This window comes from Scyliorhinus canicula, chromosome 12 (assembly GCF_902713615.1).
Source record: "Scyliorhinus canicula chromosome 12, sScyCan1.1, whole genome shotgun sequence".
NCBI classification, from domain to species: domain Eukaryota; kingdom Metazoa; phylum Chordata; class Chondrichthyes; order Carcharhiniformes; family Scyliorhinidae; genus Scyliorhinus; species Scyliorhinus canicula.
In genome coordinates this window covers 37,754,668-37,768,064 of record NC_052157.1, presented here as the reverse complement: position 1 = coordinate 37,768,064, position 13,397 = coordinate 37,754,668, and the positions used below count along the sequence as shown (strand labels likewise).

At 43.8% G+C, this 13,397-nt stretch overlaps 1 long non-coding RNA gene across 1 annotated transcript; it reads right to left on the bottom strand.

Moving 5' to 3' along the window:
• Positions 1-3,822: 3,822 nt before the first annotated feature.
• Positions 3,823-9,094, bottom strand: LOC119974735. The gene is made up of 3 exons (XR_005462565.1): positions 8,934-9,094; positions 6,677-6,728; positions 3,823-4,565 (listed from the first exon to the last, which is right to left on the bottom strand). It is a non-coding gene; the product is annotated as an uncharacterized LOC119974735 (long non-coding RNA).
• Positions 9,095-13,397: the final 4,303 nt, after the last annotated feature.

Here is a 13,397-nt window from a genome sequence, read left to right as displayed (position 1 = left end):
CTCATTACGGATGACCATTTAATTTTTTTTCTGAAGTTAAAAAAAACACTTTGTTTTTCTTCCCATTTGTCTGTTGATTCCATCCTCTGCGTTGTTATGGCAACAAGGTAGGTGAGGCCTACTGAACTGACAACCTCAGCTGTCATCCTCACCTAAAAGCTTTGTAATTGCTCTCATTTGCATATGACAATTAGCCAAGATAGCTCACAGCAAGAGATTGAACCCTTCTTGTTCAAAGTATATAAAACGCATGACTATTATTTTGAAAGATATGTTCCATGTGGTTATGCACTCAGACACAGCAATGGGCCTTTTCATCTTATTCTCATGATAAACAAAAGGAAAAGCCTCATTCTCAGTGTAAGGCATGTCTATCAGCTATGGAGTGAAAAACACAAAGTCTTCCCATTTTGTCCTCCCGATATAGACAAAAAATATATACCGGGTTCCACACACTGGATTTTGTTTTTTGCAGACAGAGGGGGCACTAATGAAAAGCTCTTGAACTAGTCAGATAGTGACAATGTTTTTGGGAGAAAAAAGTGTCACTGCCCCTCCAACTCTCATCTGAGAGCAGGAGAAATAGATCTGTCATTCATCCGCTCGAGATCCATCACCGTGCGCCGAAGCTTTTCATTTTGACGGCTCAGCTCAGAATCCTCATGAAAGCAGAATCTGTGCTACTGCACTTTCTCTTGCCCTCAGATTTTGGAAGTTTAATGAAACTCGGTAGCTTAATAAAGACTGGGGCTCACACGAGTAATCCAGACAGTGTGTCTTCGGGAAAAAAAATGTATTTTTCTGTGCAATATTCTAATTACTTAGGCAGAATGAAGGAGCTTTATAGTAGTGGACAGACGCTGGAGAGATGAGGTATCCACACATTGACGCTACCTCAAGATTACACGGTGCCTCTCTCAATGAAAATGAATTGCTCATATTTCCTTGAGTAAATATCCATACACAATTTTCACCTATACATTGCATCTGCAATCTGTGACTTTTGTCCATGAGGGAAATAAATATTTCTTGCAATGTAGGAAATGAGATTGCAAGCTGTCTGAATTCTATTAATGCTATTTGAAGAAGAAGTGTGATTATTTGATTTGCTGGGTGGGGAGCGGGGATTAACAACCACTGCAATAAAAATAATAAAGTGAGAGTTTACTGATTGTAAATGATACATTGTAATCTAATATTTCCATACATTTTCTGTTTATTTGGTCGAATGCAGGAGGAACACGAGTGGGGCCTGTTGTGTGTTGTTTTTTTGAAGTTTTTACTGTACTGTAAATGTGAGTTTGTTTTCACTACACAGAATTAAATTAAAACAACTCAATGCAGGCAATATGCCTTCTAAGAATAATTTTCCACAAATTCAAAGTTTGATATCCATACAAATCTCAGTTTTGAATCTGTCAGGTTTTTGCAAAGTTCGGCCTCAAATAAAGCCCGGGGGTTCTTTAGAAATGGCTGAATTTGCAGTTGATAGTTTGGAAAGAGAGCCAAGCCTGCTTTTCATTTGGCCATTGAAGAGCGATTCAGTTCTGCCTCTTGAGTTCAGTAGGTTTAGCTGCTGATTCAACCAAGAAACACTTACATTGTTGAAGAAATATAATTTCATCGTTTTTTTTTAAATGCAACAATCCTTATCAGCAGCACCAGTAAACAATAGCAAACAGTAAATAAATTGTATTTAAAACAACTTTTTTCCCCCAAATAATACATGGCATTGATATTTTATGTTAACAGCATTTTAACTATTTCTTTCACTGAATCAACTATTGAGAATCGAGTTACTATTCTATTTATTCCAGGCTATTACCTGAACATAAGACTGATACTAGGGCATAGAAAAGAGACATATTTGGTTCGAAACATTATGTGCCTACTGTTATTGTACAACATTTACATTGAATCCGGTGTTATTATATGGAGTGAGGTTTCAATTGACCAAATGCTGAAAAAAGCAGCACATATTCCCATTTCAGTTATATCTATGAATAATTAAAAACTCTAAAGTACTCGGGTCATTTGGGTTCATAATAGAGTCTGAGCACAGTAGAAAACATCAGTCCTCATAGTGTATTTTATTTTTCCATGCAATTTAAAATTCAGTGCCAGGTTCTGGGAAGAGCTAGGACTTGGCACCAATTTTGCTGTAATTTGCAATCTGCAGCGTATGCTAGCTGAGACCCTTTCCTTCAGCTTGCCTGGTAGAGTCAATAGGGGGCATCCCTCATCTGTCATAGAGAAAAAATAGCTGAATTCTAATTAGCATTCTATTTGTCAGCGGTAAGGTTGCTGTCGTTGGATTCTGGATTTCATTGTTTCAGATAGATTGCCAGCTATTCCCCCCCTCCCCCCCCCCCCCCCCCCCCCCCCCCCCCCCCCCCCCCTCTCTTGGCAGAACTGGTGCCTTATTTTGTTACCAAAAGACTTAGGCTGAGGGAATGCTGGCGGAATGTTAGTCCTGTGTTTAAAAATGCCAACCATGCTTTTTAGTGGCTGCTTTCATCCTGGCACAGTTGCCAAGGGCTGGCAGAGCTTCTATGCTCCTTGTGACTCAATAGAATGCAAGTGAAAAACTCATGGATGCTTCAAATACTTAAACCAGGCTTTGGATCCTGACCAGAAAGGATCATGCTATGTGTCAATGAGGAGACCACAGAAATGAACCTAGTTGCTTGCTTTTGATGGGGTTTTTCCTTCTCATGTGTTTAGAACAAAACTGAATATAATGGTCGGCTTGAAAGTTACATGTGTTTCACATACTCTCCTAGAGAGTTTGTGAATTGTACAGTGTACAACATGTTATTTTGAAAAGATTAGAAATTATTGTACAGTACACTTACATACAAAAGATTGCATAATCTTACTTAAAATGACAAGATTAAGAGCGGCAGTTGTTAGCACTGCTGCCTCACGGAGCCGAGGACCCAGGTTCAATCCCAGTCCCGGGTCACTATCCGTGTAAAGTTTGCACATTCTCCCCGTGTCTGCATGGATCTCACCCCAACAACCCAAAGATGTGCAGGGTAGGTGGATTGGCCATGCTAAATTGCCCCTTAATTGGAATTTTTTTTTTAAATGACAAGATTAGCATTCATTAAGAATATTCAAAGGAACATTGCTGGCCTTAGACTGACAACAATACTTTTCCTATATGTCGTTAAAGCTCCATGCAAATTGTGTTTCATATTTTATTAATTTACTTTAAGAATTCTCTGTTCTCTGCCAACATCTTAATTTATCAATGCTCAGGAATAAGATGCTGAGTTACTATGTCACCTATAATGACTGGTATGCAGAAATAAAAACTACAAATATGTCCATTATTAAAAATCAAACATACTTGGCATTACAACATTATATTTAAAAAGGCAATGCTGAGCAGTGCAGTGGTTCAGTGGTTAGCATTGCTGCCTCTCGGCGTCAAGGTCCCAGGTTCGATCCCAGCTCTGAATCGCTGTCGGTGTGGAGTTTGCACATTCTCCCCATGTTTGCATGGATTTTGCCCCCACAACCCAAAGATGTGCAGGGCAGGTGGATTGGCCACACTAAATTGCCCCTTAATTGGAGAAAAATAATTGGCTACTCTAAATTTATTTTTTAAAAATGTTTTTTAAAAGGCAATGCTTAGGAATGCATAAGCTGCAATATGTGAGAAAATCTGATTCACATACCCTTTTCAGACAGTACAGTATATTTCTCTTTCTGAAAGAGAAATGTGTGCAATTTCTATGTTTAAAATTCCATAAAAGATGTTAATAAATGAGCAAATCCGTGACAAAATTGTTAAAAGTAGGACAAATCTCATGACTAGTTTGGGTAGGTTTATTTAACCCTGAGCATATGCCGTACACAGGAAGAGGGTTTAATGTAACTGGACAAAAAAGTATTGTGATATATTAACTGCCGAAAAAGTTGACTATTGTTGTGAAATTTACTGGTGATTCATCTTGTCTGAACAAGGTTTGCATTTTTGTTACTATAATTATTGAAAAAATCATAAATTTGTTTTTTTGTCAGTTTCAACTTTTTACGGACTAACATCAATTAAAATGTTAAAATTTTACATTTTTTGTCCATCGAGAAAGGACTGCAGAATGGAAGAAATCTACAGTCCATTTCCTAATAATCTCTCAATTTACCATTATATTAGAGGTTTCATTTCGCACAGAATTAAATCCATGTTCTTCAAAGAGTAAGAAAAAGCCCTTGTAAACTCAAACTCTGTTATCCAAATATGAGAATAACAAGAATGTTGAATGCATTTCTGAGACAAATATTTTCCATAACGAATGCATACTTTTCAAGATAGTTTAGTATTTCCATGTCATTGGAGAATTCTATTTTCTATTTGTGAAAACTGCCAGATGGCATTAAAATGGAATGATCTGTGTGATCACAACCACCACCAGTGGAGGCCTCCACTAATCCACAGACTTTGTTTTGTTGAACTTTTCCCAGTTCCGCTGTCGCCTCCTCATTTTGTCCCTTGCTGGTGGCTCCCCAGAGCGGGCGAGCTGCGCCAAGCATTGCGGCAGCCCTCTCTCCACCTTCTGGAAAATTAAGTCAAAATTAAAAGCAGGCGCGGTAAAAGAAAACAATTACTTTAAGAGAGTATCTGCCTTTATTAAACTGCTTTTCATGTTATTGATTTTATTTGGTGCCATGGAAAATAATTAGACCTTGATCTCGAAGAGAGTGCTGAATGCAATTTCACCTATTTTCCAAAAGTTATTATACAATGCCCTTTTTAATTACAGTTGCTGTTTTATCAATGATTAGTGTAATGCAGACAGATCAGCTTGTGGGAAATTTTTAATATTCCATATAATCTATTAACTGTTACATTGGTATTTGTTCTGGTCTCTGGCTATCGCATTAACGTTGGTAGAAATTTTTCATTCAGCACTCCGAGTTATAGTTTTATTTATTCAGTGCAAAGGCAAGTTTCTGTATTCTGGGTGAACGTTCCATGCAAAATAATTGGCAGAACATTGAGAAAGTTATAAAAGTTTGGACTATTCTAATTTATCAGATTGATGTTTCTAAATAGTTCAATTAATTATTAGTTGTTTGTATCACTATCCTTGTTAACTTTTTTAAAATATTTTGCTTTGAAAAGGTTTATCCCTTCATTAAACATGAAGACACAGGGCAGGATTTATCAACCACCCCGCCGTGTTCTTTTAGTCGTCATCGTCAATGGGATTTCCCGTTGACAGCACCCTTCATCACCGGGCAACCCACTTGCTGGCGTGGGACCAGAATTTCTTACCAGCATGAACAGCCGGTAAATCGCACCGTGGATTTGTGATCAAATTCTGCGGCGGGATTCCCCCGCTGGGTCGGAGAATCGCCTGGGGCCGGCGTCAATCCCGCCCCCGACGTGTCCTGAATTCTCTGCCCCCCCGAGATTCAGCGTGGGCGGGAATCGTGCCGCGCCGGTCGGCGGCCCCCCCGCGGTGGTTGGCTGGTCCCCCGTGGCGATTCTCCGACCCGTGATGGGCCGAAGTCCCACCGATGTGGGCAGCACGGTAGCATGGTGGTTAGCATAAATGCTTCACAGCTCCAGGGTCCCAGGTTCGATTCCCGGCTGGGTCACTGTCTGTGTGGAGTCTGCACGTCCTCCCCGTGTGTGCGTGGGTTTCCTCCGGGTGCTCCGGGTTCCTCCCACAGTCTAAAGATGTGCGGGTTAGGTGGATTGGCCGTGCTAAATTGCCCGTAGTGTCCTAAAAAGTAAGGTTAAGGGGGGGTTGTTTGGGTTACGGGTATAGAGTGGATACGTGGGTTTGAGTAGGGTAATCATTGCTCGGCACAACATCGAGGGCCGAAGGGCCTGTTCTGTGCTGTACTGTTCTATGTTCTATGTACGCTGACTAGCCTCTCCCGCCGGCGTGGAATAAACCACCTCTCTTACCGGCAGGATTGGCAGCGTGGGCGGGCGCCGGGGTCCGGGGGGGTGGCGTGGGGCGATCTGACCCTGGGGGGTGCCACCACGGTGGCCTGACCCACGATCGGGGACCACCGATTGGCTGGCGGGCCTGTGCCGTGGGGGCACTCTTTTTCTTCCGCCTTCGCTATGGTCTTCACCATGATGGAGGCGGAAGAGACCCCCTCCCCTGCGCATGTGCCGGTATGACGTCAGCAGCCGCTGACACTCTGGCGCATTCACGGACTTACGCTGGCCGGCGAAGTCCTTTCGGCCCCGGCTGGCATGGCGCCTAAGTTTGTTCACGCCAGCCGGCGAAGTGGGAACCACTCCGGCGCAGGCCTAGCCCCTCAATGTGAGGGCTTGGCCCCTAAAGGTGCGGAGAATTCCACACTTTGGGGCGGCCCGACGCCGGAGTGGTTCACGCCACTCCAACACGCCGGGAACCCCCGCCCCGCTGGGCAGTTGAGAATCCCAGCCCAGATTCTGTACAGATAATCATTTTTTTAAAGTGTACATTTTATTCAAAGGAATATCTGCTAAAAGTGGAGTAAGAAATAGTGTGAGAGTGATGTTTTGACTTTATCTTGTATATAACATCGTGGCTTAACAAATGTGGAAATTAAAATAATCTTTCACATCGGTAATGTTGTCACCTGTATAACTGCCATTTCTTCTCCATGAGGTCAGCTCTGCACAATACTTCACCAATAGTTTTTTTCAATGTCTTTTTACCTGTTCACTACCACTGTCCAAGGTTGCTGCGATCTCCAATTCATTCCACGTTCTGGTGAAAGCATTAGAAAATAAATATAAAGCACCCCACATCCGTGACTAAAAATCTCAAATCCGCACATCACAATAAGAGCAGCCACAAATTGTTTTAATAATGTTAGGATGCATTTTTTGCATGCTTTACAATCGTTCTGGGGCAGCGCGGTAGCGCAGCGGTTAGCACTGCGGCCTCACAGAGCCATGGACTCAGGTTCGATCCAGGCCCCCAGTTACTGTCCGTGTGGAGTTTGCGCATTCTCCCCATGTCTGCGTGGGCTTAGCGCCATAACTCAAAGATCTGCAGGGTAGTTGTTTTGGCCACACTAAATTGTCCCTTAATTGGAAAAACTTTAAAATAAATAAAATCATTCTCCTTGCTCAACGTAAACACCAGGTCCACACATGAACTAGCATCAAGATCAGGTCCAGTTCTGAGCAAATTACCCCCTTCCTCTGGTAAATAATTCTCTTCCTTCCCACCCAAAACTAAAATTGGAATTGCATCATTTTTATTAAAAGTATTGCATGAGATCATGATCATAAACAGTTATGGATTTTTGATTTTTATTTCCTCCTGTGAGATTGGCATTAACTCTATCATTTTTTCTTATGAACTAATCAGACAACTTCACCTTAGAACATAATTTCCCCACAAATACATTGTCAATAGACACCACTGGAAAATAGGTCAACTGTTGTTTCGAAAAAGTTGTCCCACAAATTATTATGTTTTTAAAAATCCACATTTCTAAGCAGCTAACTTTGGGAAATGAATATGGTTGAATTTTGTTGTGTTTCAAGATAGAAGCCTTCACTTTTAAATGGGAATAAAAGGATCTCTTTTTAAATGACAATCTAGGCACTTTTGTGTCTATTACCATTTTTTCACAAACAATGTTTGCTTCATATCATCAAATGTTTATCTTTTGTCCCTGCACGGGTTTAAAGCTGAGGGATTGACAATGGAGAAGCAACTAATTAGGATCTTTTCAAAAGGTTTGTGGACCAATAACCTTCATCACTGTGTCATTTCGTTAAAATGCAGGGAAAGGGAATTATTCAGGGGCGAAAAAAATACAGGGTGTTAACCCCGCTCATGAAGTGGCCACCTGGTGAAGTATTTTTTTTATTTGTTTTTATTTGTTAAAGGCAAATTGCAGAGCCCATGCTCTTGCACAGTAATTCCAATTTCCCTAGTGCTAGGAGGAATGACACAAATGGTGGCCCCATCATTGCTGCCTCATTTAAATATTAATGCACTGCCTACTTGCTGCTATTTCCAAATTGGTAAAATGGTTCTGAAAATAGCAAGTGTGTGAGGTGCAGGGAAGTGCAAATTATGCTAGTCCAGCGTCGCTTTTACGGTATTATTGGGGTGGTGGTAGTTGGGGAGGAAGGGAAAATGTCCAAAACCTTTTGATATTTGTACGTATTTATGTTGAACAAGGTCCTTTTGCCACAAACGTGTTTTGTTCCTATGTTGGCTCTGTGAATAATGTGAGAAATACTAAGGTTGAGAGAGAGATTCATTACCTCATTCCTCTTTGTCGTGTCCATTGGGGAACCAACACAGACCAACACTCCAACCTACCCTCCTTGTGTGTGGTGAGGTATGAGGGAGGCAGGACAAGGCACACACTCACACAAAGGTTTACCTGCCAGAACCACTGGCGGACGCTCTCTAAATCGTTTGCTAGTAAACTTTTCGGGGTGATTTTCTTTGTCATAGTAAGATAGTTACTAAAGCAGTATTGTCTTCAGAGCTATGGACAATATACAATACCGCTTCCCTCCTTCTTCCTGTAGAAATGTGTATGAGCACTCACAGTAAAGCAACGTCGTGAGGGTGATGGCATTGCAGAACATCTATGGTCATGCTCCACAGAACATGAGCGGTGCATTTAAATTATGCCAGCCTTCAAAAGAATTTTATGAAAGCAAGTGCTCATTGCTGCAGCGTTCTAATTGTGTGGACAACATTGCTTTAAATGGTGAAAAGCCAAATTTCAGACCAGTGCTTAAGGAAAATATGATCAGGGTCAGAAACCTACCGCATACTAAAAAAAAAGCAACGAGCATGCTTATCCATGAGGGAAAAGTGGAAACAGACCCCAACCTGCGTTCAGGACAATAAACTTCAAATGAAACCACCTTCTCAATTAATGCCTCTCATGAAATCCCGACCGGGGTCAACACTCTCTCCTGCGACATTGCCTACCTGTCTTGACTGCTTTTGCTGAGTCCAGGAATAATGCTGCCTTCATGCCAGAGCACCGTGACTCACAACAGATTATTCTGTGTGCAATAGAGATATGCTAAAAGCTGCTGATAGGGGTCTGAGGTTAATATTTAAATACGGCTGGGTATTGTGCTGTCCAGTCATTTCTTTTACTTTCAATTAAACTGATAAACAGTTTTTTGGGGGACACCAATCCATTTAACTTCCAAAGCATCCCAAACTTTCTTTTTTTATTTTGCTTATTTGTTTCTTTGTAACACTTAATAACAGTCCTAAATGCTATGAATAAGACAGCTGATGTGCAAACCACACACTATCTATCCACAGAAAGAAACTAATTTTTCAATTATCCAGCAGCAGTATTTCTGTATCCTGCTGTGAGATAAGACAAGGTTAGCAATTTTCAGTTTAATGATGGGATACCATTATTAAAGCAATGTTCCTAGTGAAGTGTTGTTTATTTTTATGGCATTCATGATGATAATTATACCTATTATAATTTGCAAAGTTATTATGTGTGCAGAGCATTGCTATGCTGCAGCATTTCATATTAATACTTAAAGCAGGTATGGTTAATTCAACAGAAAGAGACAAAAGAAAATCAGTATTTGAACTCTGGGAAAAGTAAAAATTGAAATTCTATCTACCTGCAAACAATACTCGCTAGATTAGTGTGTACATTATCTTGGGCAAATATATATTTGCAACTTCTGTATACTTCATGAAGCAAATATTTTAGCATAAATGTATTACCTTCACATGTCTTTTATTATTGTTCAATATCTACAAACCATCAGCTCACCCTAAATTAGCTAGTTTTGTTCTTCTATGTCTTGTATTAAAGACCTAATCAATGCAGTTGATTTGTCAATACATGTTACAGATCACTGGATCTCAAGCAATTAAACGATCATCAGAGAATAACAATTGTTTAAAATCTTGCACAAATTATACACCGTTTGATTTTCTTCTGATGCGTCGCTATAGTGATGGAGGGTTTACATTTTGAGAGGTCAGAGGTTGTTTTCATATTTGACATGGACATCACTGACATTAGGTCAGAGGACAGCGCACTTGCGATTAAAATTGTCGGCACCGCAGTATTAACTGGATACCATGATGTGGAGATGCCAGCATTGGACTGGGGTGAGCACGGTAAGAAGTCTTACAACACCCGGTTAAAGTCCAACATGTTTGTTTCAAACACTAGCTTTCGGGGCACTACTCCTTCCTCAGGTGAATGAAGAGGTATGTTCCGGAAACATATATATAGACAAATTCAAAGATGCCAGACAATGCTTAGAATGCAAGCATTTGCATGTAATTACATCTTTACAGATCCAGAGATAGGGGTAACCCCAGGTTAAAGATGTGGCAATTGTCTCAAGCCAGGACAGTTGGTAGGATTTCGCAAGCCCTGCCAGATGGTGGGGGATGAATATAATGCAACATGAATCCCAGGTCCCGGTTGAGGCCGCACTCATGTGTGCGGAACTTGGCTATAAGTTTCTGCTCGGCGATTCTGAGTTGTCGCGCGTCCTGAAGGCCACCATGGAGAACGCTTACCCGGAGATCAGAGGCTGAATGCCCTTGACTGCTGAAGCGTTCCCCGACTGGAAGGGAACATTCCTGCCTGGTGATTGTCACGCGATGTCCGTTCATTCGTTGTCACAGCGTCTGCATGGTCTCGCCAATGTACCACGCTTCGGGACATCGTGGACACAATTCTCCCAACGGGAGACTAAGTGCCGAAGCCAGAGTGAAAACGGAGTGTTTCACTCCGGCGTTGGAGGCCGCTCCTCGCCCCCTATTCTCCCACCCCCAGGAGGCTAGGAGTGGCGCTGTGTAAATGACGCGGCCGGCGGCGCTTAAATGACGTCACCCGCGCATGCGCAGGTTGGCAGGCGCCAACCCGCGCATGCGCGTTTGCCGTCCTCCCCGCAGGCGCCCCGTCAGACATGGAGGATTGATCTTGTGGGGTAGCGGAAGAAAAGAGTGCGTCCTTTAGAGACGCCAGCCGGCCAATCGGTGGGCACCAATTGCAGGCCAGACCACTACTGAGCACCCCCTGGTGCTCGATCTTCCCCCCCCCCCCCCCCCCCCACAGGCCACACACGCAGCGTTCGCGTGCGGTTCATGCTGGCAGCGACCAGGTGTGGTTGGCACCGGCGTGAACCCGTTGGATTGGGCAGGCCGCTCGGCCCATCCGGGCTGGAGAATCGCCGCTCGCCTGTTAGGAATGTCGAGCGGCGATTAGCCGAGCGGCCTGTCGTGAAACGCGGCACGCTGTTTTGGGGGGGGGGGGGTGGGAGAATCGCGTGCGGGTGCCAGGGCGGCGTGGCGGGAATCACCCGGCACTCCCGCAATTCTCCCACCCGGCGTGAGAGTCGGAGAATCGCATCCCCTTTCTTGCAGCGTATGAGGTAGACAACATTGGCCAAGTCGCACGAGTATGTACCGCGTACCTGGTGGTTGGTGTTCTCACGTGTAATGGTGGTATCCATGTCGATGATTTGGCACGTCTTGCAGAGATTGCCATGGCAGGGTTGTGTGGTCTCTGTTCTGAAGGCTGGGTAGTTTGCTGCAAACAATGGTTTGTTTGAGGTTTAGCGATTGTTTGAAGGCAAGTAATGGGGGTGTGGGGATGATCTTCATCGATGATGTGTTGAAGGATGCGAAGAAGATGTCATAGTTTCTCCGCTCCGGGAAAATACTGGACGATGAAGGATACTCTGTCAGATGTGTCCCGTGTTTGTCTTCTAAGTAGGTCGGTGCGGTTTTTTGCTGTGGCGCGTTGGAACTGTTGATCAATGAGTCGAACACCATATCCCGTTCGTATGAGGGCATCTTTCAGCATCTGTAGATGTCTGTTACGCTCCTCCTTGTTTGAGAAGATCCTGTGTATATGGCGGGCTTGTCCATAGGGGGTGGCTTCTTTAATGTGTTTAGGGTGGAAGCTGGAGAAGTGGAGCATCGTGAGGTTATCCGTGGGCTTGCGGTAAAACGAAGTGCTGAGGTGCTCAAGGCGTCCTTGATGGAGATGAGTGTGTCCAAGAATGCAACTGATTTTGGTGAGTAGTCCATGGTGAGTCTGATGGTGGGATGAAACTTATTGATGTCGTCGTGTAGTCATTTCAGTGATTCTTCGCCGTGGGTCCAAAGGAAAAAAATGTCATTGATGTATCTGGTGTATAACGTCAGTTGAAGGTCCTGAGCGGCGAGGAGGTCTTGTTCTAACTTGTGCATGAAGATGTTGGCGTATTGAGGTGCGAATTTGGACCCCATGACTGTTCCATGCATCTGGATGAAGAACTTGTTGTCGAAGGTGAAGATGTTGTGATCCAGAATGAAGCGGATGAGTTGCAGAATTGTGTCTGGAGATTGGCAGTTGTCGGTGTTGAGTACTGAGGCTGTTGCAGCAATTCCGTCGTCATGGGGGATGCTGGTGTAGAGTGCCGAGACGTCCATTGTGACGAGGAATGTTCCTGGTTCAACTGGTCCATGGGTGCTGAGTTTCTGGAGGAAGTCCGTCGTGTCGCGACAGAAGCTGGGCGTACCTTGTACGATGGGTTTCAAGATGCCCTCGATGTAGCCAGAAAGGTTCTCACACAGGGTCCCATTGCCTGAAACGATAGGACGGCCTGGTGTGTTGGCCTTGTGTATTTTCGGGAGGCAGTAGAGATCTCCAATGCGGGGAGTATGTGGGATGAGAGCACGTAGGGTGCTCTGAAGGTCTGGATCCAAGGTATTGATCAGTCTGTTGAGTTGGCGGATGCGTTCCTTGGTCGGATCTGCGGGTAACTGTCTGTGGTGTTCCTGGTTGTTGAGTTGTCGGTATACTTCTTCGCAGTAGTCCGTTCTGTTCAATATGACAGTGGCCCCTCCTTTGTCTGCTGGTTTGATGACAATGGTGCGGTTGGTCTTGAGAGCGCGGATGGCGTTGCGTTGTGCTTGGGTGACGCTCGGGGCCGTCTTGTAAATGCGACTGATGAATCTGGCTGGTGGTGATGCCGAGTTTCTCAAGCTTCCTGTTCTTGGTGTGCATATAGGTGGCATACTATCGTTGTCTCATCTGTTTGGCGGTGTTCCGCAGCTGGTCTGCTGCGTCCTGAGCGCAAGTTGAAAGCGCATCTCTTTCACCGGTATAACAACAACTGTTTTGGTGCCACTTCATGCTTCTGTCTAGATCTGTAAAAAATCATTAATTATGCTTCCAGTTTCCACCCCCCCCCCCCCCCCCCATCTCTTCAATAGAAACGGTAGCACGGTAACATAGTAGCACAGTGGTCAGCACAGTTGCTTCACAGCTCCAGAGTCCCAGGTTCGATTCCCGGCTTGGGTCACTGTCTGTGCTGAGTCTGCATTTTCTCCCTGTGTGTGCATGGGTTTCCTCCAGAAGTTCCGGTTTCCTCCAACAGTCCAAAGATGTGCAGGATAGGTGGA